We start from the raw sequence: 16,314 nt of genomic DNA, 5'->3' as shown, positions 1-16,314 counted from the left end.
ACCAGGCAGGATTTGGTGTAATTAACTCTCAAACCAGTAGCTTGTGCAAAATTCTCCAATATTTCTTTCAAGGCAGTAAGTTGGGTTGGGCAAGCTTGGAGAATTAGCAAAGTGTCATCGGCGTATTGGACAATTGGGAAATCAGTGTTGGGAATGTTCAGAGGGGCTATCAAAACCCGTGAGTGAAATAGACCATTCACCATTGCCTGGAGTAGTTCTGAAACTCCCACAAATAATAAAGGGGAAAGAGGGCCACCCTGGCGAACACCTCTACGACAATGAAACTTCTTGCCTGGTACCCCATTGAGCAAAATCTCTGAGGTTCCACTTGACATGATCATTTTTAACCATGAAATCCAACGCTGGTCGCACCCAAAGGCCGAGAAGATTTTGAGGATAGCTTCATGCTCGACTGTATCAAAAGCTTTCGCAAAATCCAGTTTTAAGATTACTGTCTCCATTTCCCCCTGCTTACACTGATGAATATACTCATAGGCCCATCCAACACAGTCCTGAATATTTCTTGACTGCAGAAAACCATACTGATTAACATGGACCAAATGTAGAATCTTCTCTTGTAGTCTATTTGCCAAAATTTTAGTGATCAGTTTGAGACAGATATTGAGTAAAGAAATTGGTCTAAAGTCGTTTGGACCCTCAGGTGAAAGAATTTTGGGAATCAATGTGATGAAGGAATCATTTATACTCTGTAGATTAACAGTGCCCACCCAAAATTCCTCACAAAGCCTATAGAAATCTTATTTCACAATTGGCCAACAAACCTTAAGGAAATGTCCAGAAAACCCATTAGGTCCCGGCGACTTGTCAGAGGGCATATGTGACACTACTAGGTCAATCTCATCCGTGCAAAAAGGTTTAGAGAGCTCTTCCAATCCTGCCAAAGGCGAAAAGAATTGAGAGAAATCAAAATTCTCCATAATAGGTAAAGAAACTCCAAGCCTCTCCTTGTACACATGCCAAAGAAGCCCTGCCTTCTCTTGGTGATCAACTGCCAGAGAACCATCAGGTCGAGCAAGGGTTGCAATTGTGTTTTTTCTGAACCGAATAGTTGCCATAGAATGAAAGAAAGAGGTATTTTCATCCCCCAAACGAACCCAACGAGCTGTGCACCTTTTTTTCCAATATTCCTGCTTACAAGTGAGAAGATGCTGCAGTCTCTGCTTAACAATGTTGCGGAAATTCCATTCAGAAATATGCAATGGTCTCTGCTCCTCAAAAGAGTCCAATTGGAAAATTACAGAGTTGCAATTTTTGATCAAGGAATCTAGTACCTGAAAACTAGAGCTCCATTTTTTCAGGCCTTTTCTTAATAATTTCAGTTTGGCTGATAAACACTTTGCTCCATCCCCTGGACAGTTAATATCCCAAATGTGTCTTACCACATCCATAAAACCAAGCAGCCTAGACCAAAAAGTTTCAAAACGAAAGACCTTTGCTTTGGGGATACAAGAGCCAATTGAAACTACACATGGTGTTTGATCAGAAGTGGGCCTAGAGAGAGGCTTGACCATAGTGTTAGGATATTTAAGAGTCCAAGAGTTGGAGGTAAAAAACCAATCCAATTGCACCATGAGAGGGTCAGTTTGCATGTTACTCCAAGTGAAGGATCTTCCTTTGATGGGCAGTTCAATGAGCCCCAAATAACTTATAATCTCATTAAAAGTAGCAATATCTGTTATGTTTGCACCAGAACGATTACGATTCTCCACAAAGCGATAGAAGTTGAAATCTCTGAGAACAAGCCAAAGAGAATCATCAGCTATATCCAGGGAGAAAAGCCAGGCAACAAAATTTTCTCTAGCCACTCCCTCACATGGACCATATACATTAACAGCATTAAACACTTCAGCAGATAGATGTGAAGTAAAATTCACCACAAGTCCAAAGCTCTCTTCCATCAACACATTGCCAGAAAAAAGGTTTCCAACCCATAAAATTAACAGACCCCCAGATGCTCCCTTAGATGGTATGAAAGCAAACTGATCAAAACATTTGGGAGCAAAATTTCTAATAAAGCTGGAGTCAAAAGAGCTCTTTTTAGTTTCCTGTAAACAAACAATAGCAGCATTGCTTTCCTCCAGTTTGTTACGAACCAAAGGCCATTTAGCAGGATCATTAATTCCCCTAATATTCCAGCTTAACACATACCACAAACGATTAAAATTAAGAGTTCCACGATTCATACTGAGTAACACTCACAAAAGCAACCACACACCAGGAAAATAACCACACCATAGTTCATAAACATAAAGGGAAATGGAATGCAGAAGATAAACGTGAAGAAGGCCATCAGCTCGACTTCTTCTTCTCCTGCATGAGGCGCTCAGCAGGATCAATCTGGCATTCTTCAACTCCAATTCGTTGCATTTCTTCAATCTGTAGGACGGCTGGGGCAACTGCCTTTTCTGTCTTGCGAGGACGACGCGTATCAGCCAACACCTGATGACAGTAGCCTTCATTGTTGTTGCGAGTGCAGTATCTGACGAGAGACTTCACCTTAGGCACCTCCTGGGACTTGCGTGGCCTTCCTGGACGTCTCGGCCCAGCAACAGGCCCAGCATCCAGCCCAGCATTGCTGACCGAAGAATGTCCATCAGCCCAGCTAGCGTTTGAATCCATTGGCTCCAGCTCAATTGGCACCCAGCACAGCTCTCCATCCTCACCTAGAAACAGATACTGAAAAGCACACGACCCAGTTCCAGTGGTAGGGTGAAGCAGGTTGGATACAGCAATGGCAGAAACTTTATCCAAGCAAGAGGAACCAAACACCAGCCTGAGCACAGAAGCACCAAAATGTTGTCTCTGAATTCAGTACTGAAATTTGACAGATTCTCCAAGGAGTGTTCCTCCATGCACACCAGGGGCAAAACAGGTTCTGCTTCACCATCCAAGAGAAACTGCACTATACTGTAAATGTTGTTACTGAGGAAAGCAAACAACAACTTAAATTGCACAACTCCAAAAGACCCTAGAGCATCAGTGTGCAGAACCGAGAAGGGATCAGCAGCAGCAGTATCAGGAGATGGAATCACAATCATGGAGTTAAGCCTGGAAGAACTTTCTCCTACTTCAAAGGAGGAGTTCTGAGCTCCTGGCAGAGCCTCCACCTGCAGCAGCAAATTATCTCCCCCAGCTCTAAGGAAACGTACCTCCCCACTCTGTCTGCCATGGACTACATCATCAGCAGCGTCCTCCATATCAGATAGTGAAGGAGACCATGTGTCTGGATCATCCGAGATATTGCCTTCAGGAATTACTCCATCCATCATAGAGCTGCCAGCATACCCAGTGATGGCACGCCAGTTCTCGCCCTCATACGGCCAATCACCCCACTCCCCATTGTCTGCCTGCAAACCTTGCGGCGCTTCCCAAGCCGCATCAGCATTCTGTTGCTGCCAAACCTGCATATCATGTGCATGCTGCTGTGCTAAATTCAGATAGGGCAGAGAGTAAGGGTGAGGTGATGCATTCATGGGTGGCACCAGGTCTTCATTTCCAACCAACTGAGGGTTCACCGATCTGCCATGCAGAATATAGACAGGAACATACCATGATCTGCCTAACACACCAAACAGGTTTGCAGCACGGGTAACCACCAAACTAAAAGGAACTAAGCGCACAGATTTGATTAACACTTTGACTAGCACTCTAGTCATGTCCAAGCGGGGGTTGTGCCACAGCTCTAACTTGCCAAATAGGGAAACAACTTTGTTGACATAGTAGTTGGTTTGATAATCCAAAGGAAAATTCAACATGAGTACCCAAGCTTCTCTCTCAAACACAGGCAAACGCATATTCAGACCCTCGTCATGGCGAACAACAGAAAACATGTGAATCTCATCTCTATCCATAACATGCGGCCCAGTCTCAATCAAATGATCCCTAATATCAGCAGATTCTAACCAAGCCCACCCCAATGCTGTAAACTCTGCCAGTAACTGGGGCATTATGATCCCGATTCAGAATGGTACAAACCTCTGCCAAAGCTTCTTCCTTGTCGATGTCCTCCAGCTCTGGGATGACCACGATGATTGCGTACTCCTCGTGCTGAAGCGGCGGATCGCCAACGATCAACGGGCTCCTCTGCAGCCGATCCTCTGGGCTTGGCTCGATGGTGACGGGACCGGGGAGGAAGCGGAACGGCATCACAGGGAAGTTTGCCATCCCGCCTTCCGCCAGTGAAGGCGGCGGTGCAACTAGCGGTGGTGGTGAGGTGGGTAACGGGGGGGCGGGCGGTGGTGGAGAGGTAGGCGGAGGTGGCGGAGCACTCCAGGAGGAAAAAGGGAGAAAAGCGCTCCCCTCGCAGATATAAGTATCCTGCAGACAGACAGAATTGGAAGGGGGAACGGCAGTTCCGTTAAAATCGTTAATCCCCTGATCCACTTCCTTAATAGACTCATTAATCGTCTGCTCCTGGTCAACAAGGGGTAAAGAATATTTCTCCGAAGGAGGTGAAGCGTCTGCATTAACCAGAGAATCCACCTGCAAGGAATGCTTTTTAATTCTCCAGATTTTCCTCTTTGGGCATTGCTCCATAACGTGATCAGGCATAGCACATTGTCTGCACCGACTAGAGCAATAACGGCCCATATGGCCCAGACTGTAGCAGCAACGGCATCTTATCTCTGAACTGCAATCTTTTTTTAAGTGACCCCAACACAGACACCGTAGACATAGAATATCCGGGCAATTGGGCTTTGGCCCATTAAGCAGCTCGTGAATGATATCCGAGGAAGGCAGGCCCCAGATACCCATCGCCCTCTCAATTTCAAAATCCGAGTATCCCGCCTGTCTCTGGTCCAAGATACAATTAAGATTTAGAGGAGAAAATTTCGGATCTGACCTGAAACGGTCCTGCCAGTAATTTGGTTTCCTAAAATTGTGTCCAATAAAAGTCCTGGAAATTAATCCCGAATTAATGTGCCCTTGATCCAAGGATCTATCCCAAAATGAGCAGTTCAAGCTTCCCACCACGAAATGATGCTCAAAAATTTTTGGATCAACTTTTGAGGCAGAAGGTGATGGTTCATCAAGCTGCTGTGAAGACAAAATCGGTGATGGAGAAGAAGATGGCACCTTAAAACCAAATTTTGCAAGTTCAGCCGAGGAGGAACCATCAAAGGCATTAACACTAAGAACATCCATAGTAGTTTTCACAGCCAGGGAAGATGTACGTGGAACCCATTTCATGCAAATCTGAGATGCACTAGGCTTAGAAGACCAACCAGATTCCACATTCTTATCAGATCCTGTCCTTGGAGGAAAAAACAAGGTGCAAAGCCATCGCCCCGAAAGAGAGAAAAAATGCAGTGGAAATCTGGCCACACTCTTTCTCTTAAGGAGTAAATAAAATGTCCAACCTTGTTGGAAGCCACTGAGAATCTGAATTTTTTATCAGCCAGACGTACCACACGAAAACCAGCAGCGGATCCACCCAAACAACATTCCAAAGCAGCCACCACTGCTTCTTCGGAAAGAGGAAAGGAGGCTTCCAGAAACGAGACCACCAGAAAGAACTCCTTGGCATGAGGGGAAGGGGAGAAGTGAACAGATGATTTGAAGCGTCGACGCACCTGAGTAGCCAATGCCCTTCCAGGGGAGAAGTCCCAAAGGAGAAGCACATCCATTGTCACCAGAAGAGAGGATCTTCATGGCCGCCGGCTAGCTTGCATTGATTCATCACCTGTTGAGTGACAAGATTCGAATCTTCGAAGATTTTGAGGCGAGTTGCGCCACAAGCTTTTGCCATCCGCATGCCGTGCAACATGGCCTCATACTCAGCTTCGTTGTTGGATGCGTTGGGGAAACTCATCCGTAGCACATATCGCATTTTGTCTCCCTGTGGTGACACAAGTACTACTCCTGCTCCTGCTCCTTCAAGTCTTTTGGATCCATCAAAATACATGGTCAGAGCACTTGATAAATCCGGAGGACCCGCGTTCTGGAGTTCCAGCAACTCTGCTGTGAAATCTGGTAGCACTTGCGATTTTATAGCTTTTCACTTTTCATAAGTGATGTCCCGAGGGGAAAGTTCAATTCCCCGGAGGGAGACATGTCCTGTTGCTTCAGGGTTATTCAATATATTCGACAGAGGAGCTTCATTGACCACTATGATCGGATGCTCCAAAAAATAGTGGCGTAACTTTCACGCTGTCATGAGGACACCATATGCTAGCTTCTGGTAGTGCAGGTAACGCTGATTGGACGGTGAGAGTACCTCACTGAGGTAGTATACTGGTCGTTGGACCCCATGGGTTTTTTCTTCCTCGCTTCGTTCGACGACAAGGACGGTGCTTACTACCTAGTGGGTTGCGGCGATGTATAGTAGCAGCGGCTCCTTTTCTTTGGGTGCTACCAACACGGGTGGTGTTGATAACACTTGCTTGAGATCTTCAAAGGCCCTGTCGGCTTCTTCGTTCCACTCGAATTTATCTGTCTTTCTCATCAGCGTGTAGAACGGTAGTGCCCTCTCTCATAGCCGAGCAATGAATTGACTCAGTGCTGCCACGCGACCAGCTAGCTGCTGGATTTCCCTTAACTTTGTAGGCTTCTTCATCATCATGATTGCTTGAATTTTCTCGGGGTTTCCCTCAATCCCTTGAGCCGATACTAAGAATCCGAGGAGTTGCCCTGCAGGGACACCAAAGGAACACTTTGTCGGGTTTAGTTTGAGGTGATACCTGTCAAGGTTGTCGAAGGTTTCACGTAAGTCATCAATGAGTGTTGCTTCTCGCCTCGTTGTAATTACTACATCGGCAATGTACACTTGGACGTTCTTGCCGATTTCCCCTCCGAGGCACTGTTGCATCATACGCTGATATGTGGCACCCGCGTTTTTTTAACCCGAAGGGCATTATCTGGTAGCAGTAGACGCCATATGGTGTGATGAAGGATGTTTTGTCTTGGTCTTCGACTTTCAACCTAATCTGATTGTAACCCGAATAGGCATTCAAAAAGGAAAGACGCTCGTAGCCTGCAGTCGAGTCGATGATTTGATCGATTCGCGGGAGTGGGAAGTGATCCTTTGGACAATGCTTATTGAGTGCAGTGAAGTCGACGCATACGCGAAGGACATCTGTATTTTTCTTTGGCACCAGTACTGGATTGGCCACCCATGTTGCTTGCTTGATTTCTCTGATAAATTTGGCTTCTTCAAGCCGATGAAGTTCTGAGGCTATGGCTTTGCGCTTTGGCTCTGCGAAGCGACGGAGAGGTTATCTAACTGGTCTAGCGTTGGGATCTAGATTACGTGCGTGCTCGGCGAGTTCTCTGGGAACACCTGGCACCAAGCGAAGATTTCCCAGCGCTCACGGAGGAACTCGACGAGCGCGCTTTCCTATGCGGCGTCGAGGTTGGATGCGATGAATGTTGTTTTCTTCGGGTCATTCGGATGGACCTGAACTTCCTGTGTGTCCTTGGTGGAGTTGAAAGCTTGATCTGGCAAGGATCGACCTGCCTCTAGCAGCACGTTGTAGTTGGTGGCGCTCTTGAGTTCTGCATATTCGGCCGCTATCCCGAAGGACTCGGAGATTTTGTTGAATTCCCTATCACAGTTGTCTGAAAGAGTGAAGCTTCCTTTGACCGTGATGATTCCGTTGGGTCCTGGTATCTTTAGCAGGAGGTATGTGTAGTGAGGAACTGCCATGAACCATGCATATGCGGGTCGTCCGAGAATTGCATGGTATTGCGATGGTCAGTCCATGACCTCGAACTCTATCTTCTCCCGTCTGAAGTTTTCCTGTGAACTGAAAAATACGTCGAGTGTGATCTTACCCAATGGGACGTTGGGTTTCCTAGGAGCTATGCCATGGAAACAAGTATCCGAAGCTGCGAGGTTTGTTAGCGATATGTTCATTGATCTCAGCATGCTAGCATAGATGAGGTCGATGCCGCTTCCAGCGTCCATGAAAACTCTACCCACGTCGAATCCTCCAATCTGAGCTTGAAGAACCAAGGGCGCATGTCCTGGCCGAGGTACTCGAGGAGGATGGTCATCTCTGCTGAATTCTATCTTGTGATCGGACCAGTTGAGATATTCTGCTGTTGGTGGGGGTGATTTGGTTGCAATGCTCACTTGTCGGGTGATCAACTTTTGAATCCTATTGGACAATCTTCCCTTCTGGATCATGTTGATCGCTCCCCTGGATGGCTGGTACCCTTCATTCGGGTTCCTATTGGCTGCGGGTTGTTGCTGGTTGGTGCGGCTCCATGTGCTGGCAGCGGAGGAGGTGGTGGTGCATTGAGTGCTAGAGTTCCGGGAGCTCCCGCGAACCCGAGATTTGTCGCCTCTTTCTGCTTTTCATCAAAAGCTCCCTACAGCTTCAAAGAGGTTCGGCAGTCCGTTACTGAAAGCATCGATTGCCCTCTCGTCAGAAAAATTTTTGGCTGAGTTTTTTATGATGTTCCAACGCTAGATGTATGCCTGCATCGGCTCCCCAGATTTTTGCACGCACGCCCTCACTTCCTCAATGGACGCGGGTCGCTTGTACGTAGATCTGAAGTTTTGGATGAATTGATCTGCAAAATCATCCCAGCTGCTGATGGATTCATTGGGTAGTTTCCTTAACCATGATCTTGCGGCTCCACTCAGGTGCAATTGTAAACTTTGCATCGCGGTGGCTTTCGTGCCCCCCCCAGTATCTTGACAGTTTGCTGATAATCACTGAGCCAGGACTCGGGTTCCTGGAGACCGTCAAACTTCTGTCGATCATGAGGTAACTTGAAGTCTTTGGGTACAGGCGTTCTGCGAACCCGACAAGTAAAGCAGCTTGCACCGCACATCTCGGCATCATCATCGTCACAATCGCGCTCATCGCATTCTTGCCGAGATTTGTTGACTCTTTGCTGAGTAATGTTATTCCTGGCATATCCTTCGCGTGCATTGATCTGTACCTGACGTGGTGACCTGGACCTTTGAGTTGCTACTTCACGTCGAGGGCTATCGCGACGACGTGGAGATCTTTCGGGTCGTGGGGCGACCTCTTTATCGGCTAGTGAAGCTTCGGTCATGCCGAGGCCTACGAGGGTGGATGGCCGCCCTCTGGTCGTTGGCCGCTGGTTGGGTGGCGACCAGGTAGGTTTGCGCAGCTACGAGTGCTGCTTGCGACATTTGGGGTACTATGTTTCCCTATGCATCCACTGACATGAAGGAAAGATCTAGATCCCGCACCAGATGATCTCTTTCATTTGCGAGGATGTGACTTAATCGAGAGGCAGATCTCCTCGGGTGTCCTCCTCCGTGGGTGCCTCCTGTAGAACTTAGCTTTGCCCGACGTCGACTCGACTCGTCGGCTATTGCCCTTCTTTCGTTGAGGCTTTGTTGGATTTTTATGAGCTCAAGCTTCTGGCGATGGAGCAGGTACTGGTATGCCATGAGTTCTTGCCGGGTTGCATCTTCTGCCATGGGAGCTTCGCCACTCATGGCTTTCCTCGCCTTGTCCTAGGGTGCCACCGGGATCCAAACTTGGACTCGATCAGCACGCGGACCCTTGGCCCCATTAGTGTTACCGCCAGCTTCGGGTGCTGTCTGGCGCCTGGTTCCTCTGGTGAGATCTGCAAGATTGACGAACGGATTGCTGGTGGAGTCGAAATCCTCCGATTCTACTCCCGATGTGTTCTCTATGACCACACATATCTGATGACGTGTGAAATGAACGTTGTTAGTGCAAACATCAGGGTATGGGTGAACTTTCCTGGTACTGGGGTTGGTGTTGTTGTCGAGCTCGAAGTCGATGATCGTCGGATCCTCGTCGTGCAGCTGTAGACCCGATGACCACTCGCCCTCGGAGTCATAGAAGACGCCATCGCAAAGATCGGCGAGATCCTCTTCGCTTGCAGCGGAGTCGATGTTGCCGGTGAAGTTGAAGTCGATGACGTCCATGGCACCGCCGTCTTGAAGTAGTAGATCTGATGAGTCTTCGCCTTCGAAATTGTAGGAGATCCCGTCGAAGAGATCGGCTAGATCTCCTCCGCTTTCCTCGCCTGACGAGCCGACATAGGATGTTGACGCTGCCGCTGATGCGGGATTTTCTGTCGACGGACCCAAATAGATCGGATCTGAGAGATGAGTCGTGCCTTGTGACCCGATGCGGAAGTTGATGCTTCCGATCGTCAGATCGGTCTCCCGGTCAAGGTTATCGATGGCCGCGAGAGGGGTGGGTGGTTGCGGGCGAAGATCGATGGAGCCGAAGCGGATCTGGCCTCCGAAGATCGTCGAGTCGTCGCTTGGTGAAGAAGAAAAAACCGCCGAAATCATGACTCTAGCACCCAAGCTTCCCACAGACGATGCCAATTGATGAGGGTTAACCTCGACAATGCCCATGGATATGGACTTAGGGTTTCGGGGAAGAAAGGTGCGCTGGATGATCTCGTCGGCTACCAGACAAACAAGGTGGTCCGATGATTGTATTGATTATGAACAAAAGTTAGGGTTACAACAATGATTTGATGTCCTCTCCCGCTGGCTCCTCTTAGTCTTTATATTGGAGGCTAGGTCTTAGAGTCCAATTGGGGTCGGTTTACAATAACTATGACTATGTCGGCTCCTTAGATGGGCCTTTCCTTATTCGATTCATCTAGTTCCTAGGCTTCGGATGCTTCCAGGCCTTAACACTTCCTAGGCTTCTCCCTAATATGCACCAGGGGTATCAATGCCATGGGCCCAATTAGGTGTACCCATGTCAGTCACCTCGGATCAAATTAAAATCTCCCCTACCAACACAGGGTAGCGGCACGAGATAAATTTAGCCTCTAGCTCTGAGAGGAAGGCTGCTGATCGCCCATGATCAGCTGGGACGTACACGCCGATGAATTCCCACTTGAATTCTGTTGGACGGTGAAAAAGGGAGGCGCTGATGAAGAACTCACCCTTGTCAATGGAACCCACTTCTAACTGACTCTCACGGAATCCCAACAGCATGCCATCAGAGCAGCCATTAGCCAGCATCCAATGCCATTGGAAGAGCTCCCCACTAACCAAATCTCTCAGCTCTTGATCTGTAAAATCTTGGCGCATTGTTTCCTAGAGAAAGATGATATCAATTGCTTCTTTTTTGATGTACTCCTTCAACTGAGTGCGACGGCCTCTCCTGCCGAAGCCTCAGATATTCCAGCTGACAGCCTTCATTGTTGCACACTGGTAGAAGACCGTGCTTGGTGAGCTCGAGTGTCTCTGAGATTAGATCTTGGCCCAATATCCACCTGCATTTTCTTTTTTCTCTTAGACCTGGAGCACAGCGAAGAAAACAGGATCAACTCAGGATCCCCAGTCACACCGTCAGCCCACTCTGCACTGGATGGTTGCGAGTCCTGTGCAACTGCACCAGTTGCAGTAGGTGGGTATGATGGCTATGATTGCGCTAGAGCTTCAGCACTCTTCTTTTCTTCCTCCACTATCTTTTGCGTTGCAATCGCTTCTGTCAGTTTAGCTTGTGCCAATTCCTTCGCCCGAACGAGATAAATAACAGCCGTGGTGGAGCCAGAGAGGAGATCGAAATGCAAACCGCAATCGAGAGCCACTCCAAGAAAATGCGAGTCGGGGAGAGAAGGAAGAGCCAAAAACGTCACGTCAGGGGTGACAGAGTTACCTGTTTCTAGCTCCATCGCGCGCCGCGTCACCTTCGTGAGCATCGGCTCCGCCTCAGCGCCCTTTCCTTTCGCACTTCGGTGGGTGCCAGATACGGGAGCCACAGGGGCTGAACGCTTGGCCTTGGACACCGGGGTTGCAGCTGCCACCTCCACCGCAAGGTCCAGCACTTGCTTCTCCTCCACTATCGGAGGGTTCTCCACCTCGCCATCTTGTTTCTGCTTCAACTTGGCAAGCTCGCATGCGAGAGTTTCGTTGTCAAACTCCTAATCATACGGGCTCTCCCACCCAATCTCCACACGCTCCGCCATTGAGAGCTTAGCAGATTTTAGAATTGAAGGGGAGGGAGTAGTGGAGTCAACTAGGGGAGTAACCGGGGTTTCAGTGACCTTGTCCATAGCCATATCAACTTGGATAGACTGAGACTGCATCGTAATCAACTAGGGGCCAAACATGTTCGAATCAAACAGATTGGAGCCATACTGGTTGAACGGGATCGGCTGCAACTTGACTTTAACCGGAGCCGAGGCAGGTTTTGTAGCGGAATGATCCTTCGCAGAGGGAAGTGGCACACTGCTGCTACCCACCAAAGATTTGGCGCCTACCTTCATGCCCCGTCTCTTCTGGTACACCTGAGTGATTGAGACTGGACTTTTGGCGATCTGAACTGCTTGCACCGGCTGCGATGTGTCTGTCCCCTCACGCTGCTTGGTCGACACTTCACTTTATTTTCCTTTCGCCCTGTCTTTAGCACTAGGACGCTTCCAGTGTCGTTCATATTGACTCTAGTCCTCAGTTTCATCGTCCTCCTCCTCCTCCTCCTCATCATCATCTTCATCTTTATCATCAGGCCCTGGCGGCGGATGCGAAAGATCTCCCCCTGTGCGCTTGGCAAATTCAACTTCCACTCCTATATTGAAGCCCTGCATGTTGGTGTAGATGAGCACGTTCTTCAGGAGCTTGTCCGGTGCCTGAGAGTGAAACAGCATGTGCACCGGGCCCTGCAGGTCCGACAAGGACTCCTCGTCCACCATACTTGGCCTTCCTATCATCTTGGTACCTTCAAGCAACAATTCAGAATTGCGGAAGTAGTCTCGCACTCCCTTGAGGTGAACCCACACCTTGGATAGCACGGTGCAGGCTTGTGGATCAGCTGGCACATCAGCAAAAAGCACGGACACCTTGCTCACTGGGAGTACAATCCTACCCACGTTCTTGCATAAACGCTTGCACAAGGTCAAACTAGCCTCAGATGGGAATGCCACCGCGAAATCTGTTGCATTCATCTGGTGAACTTGCTAGTTCTAGTTTTCCTCCACCAGCTCTTTCAGATCTTGTGTGAGAAGCTGGCAAGAGAGCTTGTTCTCCGCTGCAATCACCGACGCCGCGTGGGCCGGGCTTCTCACGCCAGGGTCAAGGATATCATCATTCACCTCCAAGCAGTGGAAACCAACTCCATCCACCGCGTTCATGTACCACTGGAGAGACGCCAGCTTGGTCGCCTTGGGGCACATACCTGTAGTATGGATGTCCATATTGCACACACTCTAGTGAGTTGGAAAGTGGCAGCCCAATTGATAGTGCCCGTCCCTGCTACAATTGAAGCACTTGAGACCTATCTTCTTCACCGGCGCTATTGGGTCAGGTGTTGCCATCTGCGACGAGTGAACCACCGAGGGAATCGGAGCAGATTGCACCTGAGCCGGCTCTGCCGCCCTTGCCTTTGTCCTGGAGTTCACCTTGCGAACCCCGATCTTCTTTCTCTTGGGACGGTCCTAGGTGTTGGAGGGACCCGCCTCGAATCGAGGCTCGGCTTCACGCCGCCGCGGATCACCCCGCTGCCCCTCTCCCAGCGACGGCGCTCATCGTCATACTCCCTGCACTGAAGGATTTCCAGATCAAACCTTCTCCTTTCATCCACCCTGAACTCGTCGAAGGAGCGCTTGCTTCCCGCGCGTTTGTCATTTCTCCCACGGTCCATTGAGAATGGCACACCAGAGCCAGCTGGCTGCACGGATGGTGGTGAGAGACGGCGGGGGATGGTGGCTGTGGATCTGGTGGCACGCAACCAAGCACGGATGTCTGTGAGTGTGGCGGCGAAGCCTAGAATGGGATCTAGGGTTCCGACAGGCACCCACAGCCACTAAAATGGTGACTGACTCGAGCGTGGGCTTCTTGCTGGGCCGAAAGGCCTTTTAGCGGGCGAGGCCGTAGGATTGGCCTGCCTGGTAACGTGGACGTCATGTAACGGATCTGTAGAGTGTTGTCTGGAAGCTTCCGCACGGTGGGCTGTAGCCTAGGCCGCGGCCCACTGTGCCCCTGGGCCCCGATCTAGGCCGCTCTGCTTCCCACCGTCTCCAGCTCCCTCTCCTTCACTGAGATTGCACACCGCCAACGAAGGGGCCGGCGAAGCCAGGGGATGAGAAGGAGAGCCCTGCCTCGTGGTGCTCTGTGATGCCCCCATGGGATCCGGGACGCCGAGGCCACCGCTGGGGCCGCCGGGCACTGGATTTGGGGGCGCGATGTCCCAATTTGGCCACACCGGCCAAACCGCGAACCCCGACTATCATGGGCATACCTTTCAGGTACCCATTATTACCATACCCGGCTCGGCCCAATATGGAGAATGCCCAAGAAGTCAACCCGAAGAAGTAGTCGACTAGGACTCTTGTAAAACCCTAGGCTGGTTGTGTATATAAAGCCAGCCAGGGCACCCGATAGGGGGGGTATAGACAACAGAGCAATATAGACAAGATAGACGACATAGTTCTGCCTACCGCGCCCCCCTGTAAACATACTTATGATCATATACTAGATTGCTAGCAGCACGTAGGGATCCTCCACCGAGGGGACCCGAAGCTAGGTATATCGTGTGCCCAATCTCGCTCCCGGAATCTCCATCGTCGCTCTTCTCCGAAACCCAAGTCTACAATCCGTAGGCATTGGCGAGGTGATCCCTCGATAATTGACGCCGTCTGTGGGAATCACGATGATTGGATTTCGTTATTCAGGCGGGATCCATTGAGTTCGTCATCAACAATCACCAGATCTCATCTGGCCGGTTCATCGTCAATTTACGGCAGGGGTCAATCGGAAAAAAGGCGCGTACGCAAGAGCTGGCGCGCTACTCGGAAAAATCAACGTCACAGACAACCGAAGTTGTACCCGACAGTACGCGTCGCCTCAAGCAGTACGTCGCGTGCGACGTCAAGGATGCAAGCAACCAGATGTCTTAACAATTTCCACGAAGAAGGAAAAAAGATCAAGTCCCGAGGAAGAGCACAACTCGTCATGGACTCATCCCGTTCGGACATACCATCACGATTTCGTCATCCGACGAAGAGATCATCAGGTGCTATATTTCCAATTAATTACTATTCGTAAAATTTATTTGGCCAAATATTTTTCGGCTCGTGCTGTTATTTGCGCGCAGATTTCCGCGCTCCAATACAACTTCAGATCGGAACAAGCTCCGATTACTTCGCCGCGTGCAGTCACATGCTCGGGGGCTCGCCCGCCGTAAACCCGACAACGCGCACTTGCCTCGCTCGGGGCTCGACCGCCGCGAACTCGATGATTCTCTCCTCCATGCTGACTACTTCCACCGTGTCGAATATTTTCGGCTAAACGCCGCATGGTTCCGCTTCATCGGCTGCGTCCGCTTCGTCGACTCCGTCTGCCGGACGACCTACTTCCACGTCGACTCCGTCGCAGTCGATAAAAAAGCTAAGTTTTCCTCTTCCAAGAGTTAATTATTATTTACTTTCGCCACACCCGAATACTCGGGGATGCACCATTACATCGTTACCGCAAATACACTCGATTACTCGGGTACTGCGAAGTAAAACTCATCGGTAACCCATTCTTTCTGCGTATTATTTCATTTATATATGCAATGACCTAATTGATATAGCATTCAAGTACCTGACTATCAAATGCATAAACACGTCTTTTTCATCGTTAGAATATTTCAACAATAATTTTTCTTGGATGTTAATCTTTTATTGTAATTTATCTTTGTGAATTTGTTTTCTACTATACGAGAATTTGTTGGTTACGATAGGCAAGACCATTTACTTTGACTTCAATTATGATATTGGAAAAGTTGTGCACTTATGCGATAAGGCTAAGCACTACTATGCGTGAGGGCAAGAAACATTACCATTGTTTGCATGGATTTTGCGGCAAGTTATATAATACTGACCTGATGCACTTTTGGATCAGTGAATTTATCTTCTTCGGCTCAGTGAATATATCTTCCCCGGTTCAGTGGATTTATTTTCTTCGGCTCAGTGAATTTATCTTCTTCAGCTCAGTGAATTTATCTTCTTCGGCTCAGTGAATATATCTTCCCCGGCTCAGTGGATTTATTTTCTTCGGCTTAGTGGATTTATCTTCTTCGGCTCTGGATATATCTTCCCTGGCTCAGTGAATTTATCTTCTTTGGCTTAGTGAATTTATCTTTTTCGGCTCAGTGAATATATCTTCCTCGGCTCAGTGGATTTATTTTCTTTGGCTTAGTGGATTTATCTTCTTCGGCTCTGGATGTATCTTCCCCGGCTCAGTGGATTTATCTTCTTCGGCTTAGTGGATTTATCATCTTCGGCTCAGTGGATTTATCTTCTTCGGGTTATCATTGGTTTCATCTAATATAATACTACTCGACGCATTTCCGGGTCAATGGATTTATCATCTATGATTATTATTGG

This window comes from Lolium rigidum, chromosome 4, assembly GCF_022539505.1.
Source record: "Lolium rigidum isolate FL_2022 chromosome 4, APGP_CSIRO_Lrig_0.1, whole genome shotgun sequence".
NCBI classification, from domain to species: Eukaryota; Viridiplantae; Streptophyta; class Magnoliopsida; order Poales; family Poaceae; genus Lolium; species Lolium rigidum.
Note: the sequence above shows the minus strand (reverse complement) of the source record.